Source organism: Oryctolagus cuniculus, chromosome 7 (genome assembly GCF_051225735.1).
Source record: "Oryctolagus cuniculus isolate XC-2025 breed Fujian yellow rabbit chromosome 7, ASM5122573v1, whole genome shotgun sequence".
Classification (NCBI taxonomy): Eukaryota; Metazoa; Chordata; class Mammalia; order Lagomorpha; family Leporidae; genus Oryctolagus; species Oryctolagus cuniculus.
The window spans coordinates 152,383,065-152,397,523 of NC_142873.1; the positions used below are offsets into that span (position 1 = coordinate 152,383,065).

General features: G+C 61.9%; 1 long non-coding RNA gene across 2 annotated transcripts; it reads left to right on the forward strand.

Annotated features, from left to right (window-relative positions):
* The first annotated feature begins 3,397 nt into the window (after positions 1-3,397).
* Positions 3,398-8,924, forward strand: LOC149125821 (uncharacterized). Of its 2 annotated transcripts, none has more exons than XR_016236772.1 (3): positions 3,398-3,634; positions 7,617-7,730; positions 8,738-8,924. It is a non-coding gene; the product is annotated as an uncharacterized LOC149125821 (long non-coding RNA). The 2 variants fall into 2 exon arrangements; XR_016236773.1 differs by lacking the exon at positions 3,398-3,634 and adding an exon at positions 5,088-5,256.
* The last annotated feature ends 5,535 nt before the right edge of the window (positions 8,925-14,459 follow it).

A 14,459-nucleotide genomic window follows, 5' to 3' on the forward strand; every position in this document is an offset into this window, starting at 1 on the left:
CCGGCCACGGTGTGGGGCTGCTGCGCTGAGCCGCCAGCCGAGCCACCGCGGGGTGGGGACCTGTCTGCTGCCTCCCTCCACCCTGTCTGCCTGTCCCTGCCTGACACTTCAATCTGGAACATCAGCCAGCCCAGCCCTCAGTGGTGGGAAAACCTGCTCGCACGCGCCCCTCCCCCACCCCGGCTCTACACCCTCCGCACCTGTCCTCCAGGGAGGGCTGGGGTCCAGGGGTGCAGTCAGGGGACGGCCTGCCCTCCCCCTGCTCTCCCCGCCCTGCTGTCACTGTCTCGTCACCCCTGGCAGGGCTGGTCCCCAGGCCAGGAGGCCCAGGGTCACCTCCTCTTGGGCAAGCGCTGTCTGCCAGGGCGGGGCGCCACCAAGCAGAGCCTGGCACGTGTCAGGGCACCTGAGCCCACGCAGCCTGGGAGGGGACCAGAGTCCCTGTCTCTTGGGGGTTTTCTCAGCCTGCCCTGGCGGCCTGGGGTCTGGTCTCCGTGGAGACAGGAATTCTTCTCCTCTTGCAACTCTGGGTCCAAATGTGACGCCGGGATGGGCTGAGCTGCCAGAGATGGGGGAGGCAGGGAATCCATTGCGCGGCTGTCTCAAGGTGCCAGCATTGGTCTGGGGGGCTGGGCAGTGTCCCCAAAAGCCGAGGAGGCCTCCTGGCATGTGAGGAATTTGCTCTACTCACACTGGCCCCTTCCACCCCAGGGCCTTTGCTTGTGCTGCGCCTGTGCCTGGAAGGCTCTTCCCGCGGGCTTCCAGGGCTCCTGGCGTTGTGTGGCTCTCAGTTCCTCCCCAGAAGGGCCCTTCCCGAGCAGGCCCCCCGCCACGCCCCTCACTCCGCCCCCTGGCCCTGTCTATCGTTTCGCCACACTCTGATCTTACTGCCCGTCTCTCCCTGCCCACCAGCCCGGCTCCGTGGGAGCCTCCCTGGCGGGGCGCAGTCGCCTCTCTCTGTGGACACACAGGGGTCTGCTTAGGGGGTACAACACGGTGTCCTGGACTCTGTGTCAGGGTGATTGCCACGTGCCTGGCCGTGTGCCCCTTGGTGCGTTTCGGTGGCCAGCACACGTGGACTTTGCTCTCTCAGCGACCTGCAGGTGCACGGTATACCTTGACGCCACCATGGTCACCAAGGTGTCGCATCCCGTGAGCGCGTCCTTCCCGGCCAGTGGCAGGTGGGTCTCCTTTGCTCAGCCCCTCCCTGGTGCGCACCTCTGACCTCTGCGGTTGTGAACCCAGCTGTGTGAGCGTCCCCAAGGAGACAGCACACGGCGTGTCCCTTTCTGACGTACGTCATGGACTGGTGCGTCCACAGGCTCATCCACGCTTCCTCCTTTTTATGGCCGTGTAATGCTCCGTGGTGTGGCAATGCCACACTTTCTGTCTCCAGTCGTCTGTGGCAGGACCCAGGCTGAGCCCGCCCCTGGGCTGTTGGGTTCAGGCTGCAGAGAGCACGCGTGCCGGTGCCCCTTTCCTGGGCTGGCTGCCTTTCCTTGGGCCGTATTTCCCAAAGTGGGATGGCTGGGCCTGCGGGTTCGACTTTTAACCTTCGAAGGATTGTCGTCTCGCAGGTGCGTCCTGGCACTCTGAGCCCCCCTACCCCCTGCAAGGACAGGAACACGCCCCTGACCTTGAAGTAGGATCCTGGGGCAAGTGTCCAGCCTCCCAGCTGGTTTCATCTTTGCCGTTTCGAAGCTAAGTTCTTGGGGGAGCTGAGGCGGCCCTCAAGTCTGCTCTGTCCCCAGCCTCATCCCCAGACCTGGGCCCGCTCCTACTTGGGCACCGCCGGTCTGGGCGGCGTGGGTGCCGGCAAGGAGGCTGGGAACGGCTGCCCGAGGGCTCTGGGCTCCTCCCGGTCTCACGTCCTGCTGTTTCACAGCCAAGCCTCAGCCGGAGCCGCCATTCCCCGCCCTGACCTGGGAAGAGGTGGCCAGGCTCCAGCACTGGGCCAGCCTCTCACCCCGCCCGCCCGGGCAGCTCCCTGGGAAATCGTCAGGCAACCACTGATGGGAAACAGTGGGCAAGCTGAGGCCCCACTGGGGAGTGCATGGTGCTGAGCCAGCCTGCGCCCCCCAGGGACCCTCCCAGAAGCCCCCGCCCCCGGTTCATTCCGTGGCCTTGGTTAATCTGCGTCCTGTCCCCCCCTACTCCACGTCCTGGGGACAGCATTTTGCACAAGGCACATCCTTTACTAGGGCCATGGAGGGTCCCTGGGGCCACAATCCTGCCCCAGCAGCCCTCGGCTGCCTGTGACCCGTGCCCAGGACCACCTCCGTGAAGGTGAGGGGGGCCAAGCCACAGGGAGCGGTGGCCCTGGCAGGGCCAGGCGAGGCGCTTAGAGCTGAGCTCAGCTTGGGGCTGACTTTCGGCGGATGCCTCTCCTACCCGCCCAGACCTGTGGGCCAGACCCACTATGACCCTGGGACGGGGCGACGGGAATGGACTTGACCTTGGCTGTGGTTTCTGAGACGGCACCTGCTCCAGGGAGGCCGAGGGTGCCACAGGGAGGTGAGAGCAGTGTGGGGGCTGGGTCAGGGGGTCACCTCTTTAGCCCTCAGCTGGGGTGGGGGAGCTGTGAGCCCCCCGGAGGGGAGCATAGTGGTGGGGGGTGGCTGAGCAGGCTAGGGCAGCCAGCCCCGAGTGGGATCCCTCCTCTGACACCCCCAGCTGTGTGAGGTGCACTTGGGGTCAAGGGTCTCAGTCGAGTCCCCCACCTTCTGGGTTGACCGCTCCTCCCCGGTGGGGCTACTGAGGAGTCCAGCCGCTTGATCGCGGGCCGTGGGAACCGCAGGGTGCAGACGCACAACTCGCCCCGACTCCTGCGTTCCCCGGGAGGCTGCCCACCAGTGGGAGTGGGGCTTGCTCTGTAGCTTGGGACGGCCCGGCAGGGGTGTGCCCTCCCACGGCGGGGCCGGTCCCGCCCCTGCCCGAGCCCCTATGCTCTGGCTGGGCTCGCTCTCAGGCGCTGGGGAACCCCGGGATCCGGACCCCGCAGAGCCGGTTTCTATCCTGGGCGGCTGAGTGCCTCCTGCATGGAGGGTGGCGGGGAGGGGGCCGGTTGGAGAGAGGGCACTGGGGCTGATGGGACTGGTCCATGTGTTAAAGATAAAGGAAGGCGGGACTTCCACCCCAGAGAAGGGACTGACAGCCCCGAGGGGGAAGCGAACCGGAGCCCTGTGGTTTTACACTGGAGTTTGGGCCATCTGTGTGAGCTGACGGGTTTTTTTAAAGGTTGAAGATAAAATTGGAAAGACTTTTTTTTTAAGATTTATTTATTTATTTCAAAGGCAGAAATAAGACGGAGAGGGTCACACACACAGAGAGACACATAGAAACAGTCAGAGGAGAGATCCTCCATCTGCTGGTTCACTCCCCAAATGGCTGCACTGGCCAGGCCCACGCCGGGAGCCAGGAGCTTCTTCCCGGTCTCCCGTGTGGGAGGACTTGGGCCACCTGCTGCTGCTTTCCCAGGCACATCTGCAGGGAGCTGGATGGGAAGTGCAGCAGCCAGAACTCGACCCAGAGCCCAGATGGGTGCTGGTGCCACAGGCAGAGGCCCAACCCTCTATGCCACAGCACTGGCCGCGAGCCGATGGTCTGACACACAGAGAGAAACACATAAATGCAGGTATGAGTGTGTGTGGCGTGTGTTGACAAAATGCCCACATGCACCACCCCCTTCTGCCTGGGGTGCAGGGGACGGGGGAAGGGGCAGCGCACCAGCTCGGGCCAGGGCCAGGGCAGGTGCTGCGGTCTCGCTGCCTGCCCCCCCCTCACTGGCCGCGGGGCCCCAGCTCCCAGCAGGGACCAGCTATGGACGCAGGTGAGAGCGAGCAGCTGGTGAGCGTGACAGGGCCCAGGTGTCAGCCCAGGTGCCAGCCGAGGCAGCCGGGCCCCCGGGACCGCGTGGCAGCCTGGCCCCCAGGACCGCGTGGCAGCCCGGCCCCCAGGACTGCGTGGCGAGGCGGTGCAGGCTTCGGCTCCGTGTTCCCTGGAAATGCAGGATGCAGCTAAGGTCCATGTCCCAAGCCAGCTTAACAGCAACTCAGCCAAGAAATGGACCTGTGGGCCACACCCACGGTGACCCTGGGACTTGACCTTGGCTGTGGTTTCTGAGACGGCACCTGCTCCAAGGAGGTCGAGGATGGTCAGATTGGAGGAAGCCCCAGCGAGGGCACTGTGGGGGTTAGAGCAGTGTGCGGGCTGGGTCGGGGTGTCCCTGGTTATCCTCTCCTTGGCTTCCTGTGCTACCGCCAACGGTGAATCAAAACAAAGCCGAAGTCAGGGCGCCAAGAATGCTGGGGACTGGAGTCACCAAGACACTTTTATGGAGGAGTTCCTGGAGGAGGTAACTTACCTGGACGGGGCAGTCTCAGAAAAGTTTTATTTATTTAAAGGCAGAGGGTGGGGGAGAGATAAACCTTCCATCTGCTGGCGCACTCCCCAAATGGCCACAACCTCCAGGGCTGGGCCAGGCCAAAGCCAGGAGCAGAGAACTCCATCCGGGTTTCCCACATGGGTGGTAAGGGCCCAAATATTTGGGCTGCCTTCGCAGACGCAGTAGCCAGGAGTACCGCTTCAAGGACTCCGGTTTTGCCATTTTTAGGGGCCTGACGCCTACACAATTCGGGTGGAGGAGGAAGCCTGGGAGAAAAGTAAGGCAGGGGCGGGCGTTGCGGTGCAGGGCGCTCCGCTGCCACTTGGGACGCCCGCGTCTCAGGAGTGAGGGCTGGAGTTCAAGTCCCAGCTCCGCTTCCCACCCAGCTCCCTGCTAACGTGCACCCCAGGAGGCAGCAGGTGACGGGTCCCTGCCGCCCAGAGAGACCTGGATGGAGCTCCAGGCTCCTGACTGCAGCCGACTTCAGCCTGACTCAGCCCTGGCTGTGGCGCACATTTTGGGGAATGAACCAGCCGATGGAAGGTCTCTTTCTCTCTGCCTGATCAAGTAAATAAAAATTAAGGTAAATTGAAAGAAAACCAATGCACAAATATCTCACCTTTGCCAGCTGTGTGGATGCATCCATGCAGGTGGGCCTGTTGCTGCCTCTCCTTACTGCCCCCCACCCCCCGCCATTACCACCCGGGACTCTGGAGAGGCCTCGGTTGAAGCCCCACTACTTCCTGGGAGATTTGCTGGGCCCAGAGCCGCAGAGTAGGCTGCCCTGGGTCCTTCCGCTCCCGAGGAAGACTTGGCCCCATTTCCTGGGTGAGCCCGACCCGTCCTCTGCGCCCCCCAGGCCCCTGCCCGAGGTGAGAGCGGCTTCCTGAATCCTGCCACGCCCCTGCGCCAGATGTGGGAGGGGCTCTGTCTGGTTTTGGGGTGCAGAGGGGGGCTGGAAACCCCACGTCGAGGCTGGGCTTCAGAATCACCCCGGGAGTTTGTCAAGAATGCTTATTCCCGGGTGCTCAGCGCCCAGACACGGAGTTCGTGGGTCAGGGCCAGGACCTTGGGGAGCTGTCGTTTCAAAGGTGTCTCCAGATACGGCAGGGGCATCACCCTCTTGGGACTCACTGTTTTGGGGCACCTCCGCCTGCCCCGTAAGCTCTGTTTCTGGGGCCCTTCCGGGCTGGGCTGGCACTGCGGGCAGGCGAGGTTTGGGTTAACAGGCTGCAGGCACAGTGGCTCAGCCCTTAGGTATGCAATTAGCAGCCCTGACAACAATGCCCTTGTTTTAATCATTACCCTCCCAGCCCGCTGCTAATTTGTTGCTTCTTCCATTGCAGTAACAGCTCTGGCGGGCGGGGAGGGTGGAAGGAGCTCTCTCCGCACCTCTGGCGTCCCCAGACATCTGCTGAGAGCTGTGGGAGAGCAGGCGACACCTAATGCTCTCTGGGGCAACCTGGGAAGACTTGCTGGGGGAGGTGGCTCTGCCAGGACCCAGAAGGGGGCTGGAGTTGAGCCAGGCACTCAGGATGCAATGAGTAGAATGAATAGACACCATCCAGTCAGCTGGAGACCAGTGGGGAGAGAAGTCACCAGGGCGACAGAGATGACCGAGTTGGTGGACGAGAGGGCGCCCAGCTCAGCCAGGCTGGGCGGTGGTCAGAGCGGACTTCCTGGAAGTCGGGAGGACTGGGATCTGTGTCCAGCCCTCCTCGGCCCTCGTGGGGTCAGCAGCAGCAACTGGAGCCGCCACAGGCGCGACACGGCAGGAGGGGTGCTTGGGAAAGCCCGCATTGGAGGGGCGGCCGCATGCTAGACAGACAAACCAAACTTGGAGTTGGAAGCCCCAGGAGTGATCCGAGTGCGAGCCCCAGGACGTCCCCTGCAGAGCAGGGGTCCTCACCCCGCTGCGTCCCTTGCCCATCCAGCTTCTGCCGGGCTGCTCGAGTGACAGGCGCTCAGGCCACCCCACCACGCTGCCCTGGCCTGGGTCCCCTGGCTCCGGGCGTCGTGAAGTCCCTTCTCGGGACCAGCCGCAATCAGGCCCTGGGCTAGAGGTAGAGACAGAGAGAGAGAGAGAGAGGTCTTCCATCCACTGGTTCACTCCCCAGATGGCCATAAAGGCCAGAGCTGCGCCGATCCGAAGCCAGGAACTTCCTCCGGGTCTCCCACGTGGGTGCAGAGGCCCAAGGACTTAGGCCATCTTCCCTGCTTTCCCTGGCCACAGCAGAGAGCTAGATCGGAAGTGAAGCAGGTGGCAGCTTTACCCACTACGCCACAGTGCCAGCCCTTGTGATTTTACTGAACCAGGTTGGCATTAGCCTAGGCTGCAGGGACACTGGGCAGGCATCGTCCTCCCGAGTCCAAGGCAGCTCTGTGCGTGGCTGTCATCCTCTCCCCGTAGCCTGGCTTCATCCAGGTCTCCCATGTGGGTGCAGAGCCCAAGCATTTGGGGCGTCCTCTGCTGCTTTCCCAGGCGCATCAGCAGGGAGCTGGAGGGACCAGGATGAACCGGCGCCCAGATGGGATGTTGGCATCACAGGCAGTGGCTCTATCGGCTAAGCTACAACACCGGCCTGAAGGTCTTTCTTTCTTTCTTTCTTTTTTTAATTAATTAAAAATTTGTTTATGTACTTAAGAGGGAGGCCGAGAGAGACAGCACTCTCACCCGCTGGTTCACTCCCCAAATTCCAGGATGAAGCCAGGAGGGAGGAGCTCAAACCATGTCTTCCATGAGGGTGGCAGGGACCCAGCTGCCCAAGCCACCACGGCTGCCTCCCAGGGGGCGCTCAGCAGGGAGCTGGAGTCAGGCGCCTGAGCCAGGACCTGAATCCTGGCACCCAGATGTGGACGTGGGGGTCCTAAAGGTCTGCCCCAGCTGGGTTTCTCTGAGAGGGCTGAGGGGGCAGAGGGTCCCTCTCCTCTGCAGACGGGATCCCCGGTTACTCCCTGGTGTCGGGGCTCTCTGGACATTGGTCAGTTCAGCTGGGATTGTGTACCCGCCACTGTGCTGGCGCCCCCTGCAGGCAGGGACAGGAACATCTCGCAAAAAAAAAATGTCCTTTAGAATAGAGTTAGAAACGCTTGCGGTAGTGCCCTGAGCTAGAGAGGGGAGCAGCTCGCCTGTGACACTCAGTCAGGCAGCAGCACCCACGGAAGCGGGGCCAGTGGGGCTCACCGGCTCGGAGAGAACCAATTCCCCCCTTCTGAACGTCCCCGTTGCCAGGTGCAGACCCAGCTGGAGCATGTGACCTGAATTCGGCCAATGGGTATACACCAATGCTTTGGCTTCAGGGATTGGCTCATGGGTTGACACGTGATCAAAGCAGGACCAATCAGAGTGAGTCTCAGGATGGGGGGGGATGCTGGGACAGGGATGCTTCTGTTTCCTGCTGCAGGCCATCGGGCGGCTTGTGGGGAGCCATCTTGGTCTGAGATGGTCCAGCCATGAGTGGCACGGACTCTGCGGCCGTTGCAGGGGGATGGTGGGAAAAAGTAGGCGCCTGGGTGATTTTTAGAGCAGCTGTTGCCTGCCTCACCCGAAGCTGGAAGTCGTTGGGACCAGGTGGAATCAGACTTCCTTGAGTTGGCTGTGGCTGACCCTGTCCTAAAGCAGGTCCGTCCTTCCTTCCCAGGCCCGGGCGGGCAAGCATCTTGGCCAAGGGCGCGTCCAGGCTCCTGAGCCTTTGACCTCTGAGCCCCACCTTCACAGTGCCCTGAACCCTGCCCACTCCAAAGAGCCTGGCCGTGGGACCCAGACGAGTCGCCCACACCTGACTTCTGGCCCTGGGGCCGCTGTCGGGGCTGCCTTTCCCACCAGGCCCCTCCCTGCCCGCCCCCGGTCCCCAGAGCCACAAGCCCCAGGCTCTTCAGCTCCTGAATCATCCTCCCTCGGAGGCCTCCACACCTGAGCCATGAGGAAGCTGCCTCTGAGCCGAATTCCCCTCGGTGCAGGGGAAGCTTGTGACCCAGCTGTGGCCTGGTGCTGGGAGGTCACCCAGGGGCGCTTCCCACGCTGGCGCTGGCTTCGGTTGAGGGTGGTAGCAGCAGTGACGGTTTGATGCAGGGTCTCCTGCAGGCCAGACGCTGAGCCAGGCGTCTCCGCTCAGTCCCCGGGGGCCAGCAGTGTAGACCCGGGCACCAGCATAGGGGCCCAGGAGCCAGGTGGCCAGGAGCTGAACCCCAGCCCAGCCATGTCTGAAGGGACTTGAAAAAATTTGTGGAAAGTGGAGTTAAAAGTTTATTTGGGGGCTGGCGCTGTGGTGTAGCGGGTAAAGCTGCTGCCTGCAGTGCTGGCATCCCATATGGGCACCAGTTCGAGTCCCGGCTGCTCCTCTTCCGATCCAGGTCTCTGCTACGGCCTGGGAAAGCAGTGGATGATGGCCCAAGTCTTTGGGCTCCTGCACCCACATGGGAGACCCAGAAGAAGCTCCTGGCTCCTGGCTTTGGATTGGCACAGCTCCAGCCTTTGCAGCCAATTGGGGAGTGACCCATCGGATGGAAGACCTCTCTCTCTCTGTACTCTACCTCTCACATAAATAAATAAAAATTTTAAAAAATTTATTATTTCGAAGGGCACAGAGACAGTATATAGAGAGCTGTTTCGTTCCCCAAAGGCTCACAGTGGCTGGGGCTGGGCCAACCCAAAGCCAGGAGCCAGAAAGCCCAGGCCTTGCAAGGGGGTGGCCAGGACCCGTCAGCTGCTCACTCCCAGGGTGCACGGGAACTGGAACAGGGAACAGAGCTAGGATGGAGCCCAGCGCGTTCTGTGTGGGATGCGGGGGTCCCAGGCACATCGAGGCCGCCACGCCCAACGCCCTCCGAGTCACAGAACTGGCAAGGCTCTAGGTGGCCACCGTGCACAAGACCCCTGCGCCCTGAAGGAGACCTACACAGTCAAAATGCAGGAAGTCGCAGGCGTACAACACACGCTGGCTTGGGAAGACCCAGACGCGGACGAGGCTGTCGGGAGCCCGTCACCACTTCCTGTGTGCCGCGCCTGTCGGGGTTACGGAGACGCCGGGTTGAAATGCGTTTCGCTGGAGACCTTTCCTCTTGGGTGTGGCTGCCGGCGCGTACGTGGCCACGTGGCGGTCCTGTCGCGGCGTGGATTTGGCCGGTGTTCCACTGCGCGAGTGAGGAGCACGGGGGCTTCACTTTGGGGTTTTTGTCGACTGCGCTGGGCCTCCAAAGTCAGGCTCCAGGCTTTTCCGGGGAATACTTACTCCTGTGGGATGCAAGAAAAACAATTATTTTTTTGAAAGAGAGAGAAAGAGAGAGATCAATCTCCCATCCTTCACTGTGTCATTCCCCAAATGCCCGCAGTGGCTGGGGTTGGACCAGGCTAAAGCCGGGAGCCAAATACTCCATCCAGGCCTCTCGCGTTTGCCTCGCAGGGTGCACAGTAGCAGGAAGCGGGAATCGGGCCCGGCTGCTGTCCTCCCTGATTCCCGGATGAATGCTAGTTGGGCCTCCTGCCTCCCGTGGCCACCCTCTCCCCTTTCCTGCGTGGGAGTGACGTGTGCGGAGGGACAGGTGCGAGGGAGGCGGCTCCCTTTGAAGGGCAAGGCGTCCCCCCTCCCTGACTCACCCGCCTCGCTTGTTGGCCCCCACCATGCACCTTGCCTGTTGAAACTGTCCCAGGCGCTGCCCCTCCAGGGAGGGGGGAGCCCGCGGGGAGGCTGACTCAGCGGTGAGGTCACCCTTGCCTGGCTTCTCAGACAAGCACCTTCTTGCCTGGCCTGCTGGGTTCTCACTGGCACCCCAGCTCCACCCGGGCTGGCACGTGGGCCGGAGCCCCGGACAGGTAGTCAGTGCGCGGAGCGTGGCCCCGGGCCCATTGCTCCCCTGCCGTCGCTGGGTCCTGGACCTGGGGCTGCGGGCTGACTCTGGGCGTGGGCACTGGGGTGTGAAGGTGAGGGTCTTCCCAGCTCCTGCTGGGCCCCGGGGAAGGGAACACACGGAGATCTCTTTCTTATTGTTATATATGTGGAAGGGTGAGATGATAGACGACAGATGGTAGCTAGATCAATAGATGATAGACAGACAGATGGACAGATCCATCTTCCATTCATTGGTTCATGCTCCAAATGCCTGCAGCAGCCACACTGGCCAGACTGAAGCCAAGTGCCCACACTCAACTTGGTCCTCCCAGGTGCGTGGCAGGGGCCCAAGCATTTGAGCCATCACCTGCCGCCTCCCACGGTGTGGATCACAGGAAGCTGGGATCAGCAGTGGAGCGGGGACTTGAACCCCGCTCGTGGATGTCCCATGGGGCGCGTTAACCACTGTGCCAAATGTTCAGCCCCCCACGGAGGTTTCAGACTTACCCAGAGCCACATGGGGCACTGAGGAGGGGGTACCCCCTACCCCGAGATCCAGGGAGGAAACCACCAGGACGCTGGGGGCCGCAGAGGGGTTTGGGGCCAGACAGTGACAAGGCCAGGTTCTGTTTCAAGGGCAGTGGCGCCTGCGACAGGGTGGGGAGGGTGGACACAAGGTGGAGACAGGTGGCAGGAAGCCCAGGCAGACGCTGTCACAACACCCAGGGGAGGTGGGGAGGAACTCTGGACCGGGTGGGGCAGGGAAAGGTTTGGAAAGCCCAGGGCCCCCGGCTGTGAGAGGCACACAGGGGCCGCTTCTCCAGGACGGCTCCCTGCAGGCTGCCTCAGCCCGGGGTCACCCCCTCCAGTCCTCCCTCTCGTGTCCGCCCCCTGCCAGCCCTCCTGTGGGCTGTGTGGGGCGGTGTGAGGCGCCCATTGCTCAGAGGAGGGCACAGCTCCCGTCGGCCTGGGGACTCCTGCAGGTGCACCCGTTCTAGAGGGTGGGGGTGTACCCCCACCCGCAGCGGGATCCAGGCCCCGAGCACCGGTGTTGAAGGCAGGCAGAGAGCCTGGCGCAGGGTTCCCACTGCCCACGGTGTGCCCGGGCGAGTTCGCCACCCCCGCTGCGCTATTGGTTTCGTCCCTGTAAGGGTGGGAGACTTGGACGAGTCCGTATGCGCCTGGACGGGGTCCACTATGCATTCTGGGCTTTCATCCTGCACGGGGCTGCTGCCCCCCCAACCCCATGCCTGTCAATCACCTGGCTGTCCCAGGACGGGCCCAGGGGCTCCTGACCGCCAGGGCTGGCTTTGCAGGGCGTCTTCCCCACTCTCCCTGGAAGGCGAGGAGTGGGTCTCCTGGAGTCTGCACACGTCAGCTGCCCTCACAGACATCTGTGGCAGGGGCCACTTCCGTGTCGCCTGGCCTGAGAGAGAGCTCCGGGGCTCAGGGCTCAGGGCTGGCGGCTCCATCGCCTGGCCAGGCCCTGATCATCTGGGCCCGCTGCACGGCGGGGCTTCATCTGCTCTGGGGGTCGGAGCAGGTGCCGGCCGGCGCCTCTGCTTCTGTGTCCACCAGCGCCATTTGCTCCTCTGCACCGAGGCTGGAAAGCCACGAGAGAAGGAATATAAACAATAAAACAAAATAGCCAGCAAGAAGCACTTCCTTGTGTCCACTGCGGGGGTCCTGCGGGGGACACAGTCCAGCAACTCCACCCATTCCGGTCTCTCTGACTACACCCAACAGAGACGAAGTCAAGGACACGGCGAGGCCCATGCCACGCAGCACTGCCTGTCCTGGGGGCTGGCGCTGCGGTGTAGCGGGTTAAGCCTCTGTCTGTAGTGCCTGCAACCCATATGGGTGCCAGTTTGAGACCCACCTGCTCCATTTCTGATCCAGCTCCCTGCTAGTGCTCCTTGGAAAGCAGTGGAGGATGGCCCAAGTGTTTGGCCCCTGCACCCCTGTGGGAGACCCAGATGAGGCTCCTGGCTTCTGGTTTGGCCTGGCCCAGCCTTGGCCATTGCGGCCATTTGGGGAGTGAACGAGCGAATGGAAAATCTCTCTCTTTCTGCCTCTGCCTCTTTTTCTCTGTAACTCCGCCTTTCAAATAAATACATCTTAAAAAAAAAAAAAAAGAACACCCCAAAGCCAGCATCCTGGCTCCACCATCAGTGGCATGAAGCTGGGCCACCCCTGGCTGTTGACTGTACATGGCCAGTGAGTGAACAGTAGGAGGGTTTAACTCTCCATTGTAAAATGTAGATTATGCAAGAGCCTAGAGAAACCGGCCGAAATGTCGACAGTGCCGATTCCTGGAGGGGGGTTTACAATGCTCCTCCCTTTCTAAGATGCATTTATTTGAAAGGCAGAGTGACTGGTGGGGGGGGGGCGTGGGCAGAGAGAGAGAGGGAGAGAGAGAGAGAGAGAGAGAGACAGCACGCACGAATGAGCTCTTCCACCTGCCGGTTCACTCTCCAAAAGGTCTCCATATCCAGGGCTGGGCCAAGCCGAAGCCAGGCCCAGGAACCCTACCCAGGCCTCCCACGGGGGTACAAGGGGCCCAAGCGCTTGGGCCACCTGCATTCGCAGGGGCTGCAACAGACGCAGAGCCGCTGGGAATCAAACCAAGTGCTCCAGCGAGAGAGGCCAGCGTCGCGTGCAGCGCAAGCCCTGCGCCACCCAGCAGCCCCGACCTTTCTCTCCTTACTGACGTCTCTGGGTGTGTAGAGTCCAGGCTGGTGCCCGAATGCTGCCCTGGCCTGTGTTTGTGCAGCCAGTTAGTAAGAGCAGCTTTTGTGTTTTTAAAGGGTTGTGAAAACAAACAACAGAAGAATGTACCAAGATGAGCAGAGAGGACACACAGAGCCTAAAATATGTAAGCCCTCCACACACACACACACACACACACGTGCGTGTGTGCATACCCACACCCACAGGTACACACACACGTGCACACACACGTGAACACATGTACACACACACGCATACTGATCCTCCGTCTAGGACAGAGATGCACTGGCGAGTAGCACTGTTCCAACAGTGCGAGCAGCCACACTGTCCCTTTGTTTTCTTAAAACCTTTATTTTATTTGAAAGGCAGAGTTACATAGAGAGAGAGAGGGAGAGGGAGAGACACAGAGAGAAAGATCTTCCATCCGAGGGTTCATTCCCAAATGGCCACAATGGCTGGGGCTGAGCCAGGCCAAAGCCAGGAGCCAGGAGCTTCTTCTGGGTCTACTACATGGGTGGCAGAGGCCCAAGCACCTGGACCATCCTCTGCTGCTTTCTTAGGCACATTAGCAGGGAGCTGGACCAGAAGTGGAGCAGCCAGGACTCGAACCGGAGTCCATAGGGGATGCTGGTGTTGCAGGCAGCAGCTTTACCTGCTAAGCCACAGCACTGGCCCTGACATTGCCCTCTCTTTGAAGGTAATAAGTTCCCCTTAGCAAGACGAGACTGCCTGGTGCCCTCTCTCCCTCCCTCCTTTCTTTCCATCCTCCCTGTCTCCCATGTCCAACCTCTGAGTTGGGGTTCTAGGCGCCGAAGGCTCATAGCCTTATGGGAAGACAGGCGCAGGAAGAAGTCGCCATGACCCCTCGTCCCAAGGGCTACAGCCACCTGTTTGGGAGCAGGGCGCCATGGTGGGAGTACTGGCTTGGCCTGGGTGTCCGTGCAGGGTGCTCCAAGGAGGACTTAGCATGGGGTCTCCTGAAATCACGTGGGAACCAGGACAGACCCCTGGGCAGGTGACTCCCATCTCCAGGTGACCCAGGCTGGGCCCCAGTGGGCAGTGCTTGGAGTCTCCAGGACTAGGGTGACCAGGAGTGGCTTGGTGACCAAGCAGGGGCTATAAGAGTTGGAGTCAACACATGGAAAACCCAGTGTGGTGTCGGGTTGGCGGGGGCCTGGCGTGGCTGAAGCCCAAATGGCAAAAACGACGGGGGCAGAAGTTTGGAACGTGGGGACTCGCGGGCTGAGCCTGGCGGACAGGGCATCGCGTGCCAGGCCGAGGAGTGGCTTCCGCTCGGTTGATGGGGATGACGGCCAGCTCTGTGCCAGGGCCCGGGGGCGATGACGGACACGCGGGCATCCTGCCACGGCCCGGGTGGGGTGGGCAAGGCGGCCGGCTGGAGGCAGCCGGGCTGCGGCAATCACACGGGCCCACACCTCCTTCCCAATAGAAGGAATTGGGCAACGGCTGCGTGGGGTGGGGGCGGGGAGCCGAGGGACACCTTTGCTTCCTCTTAG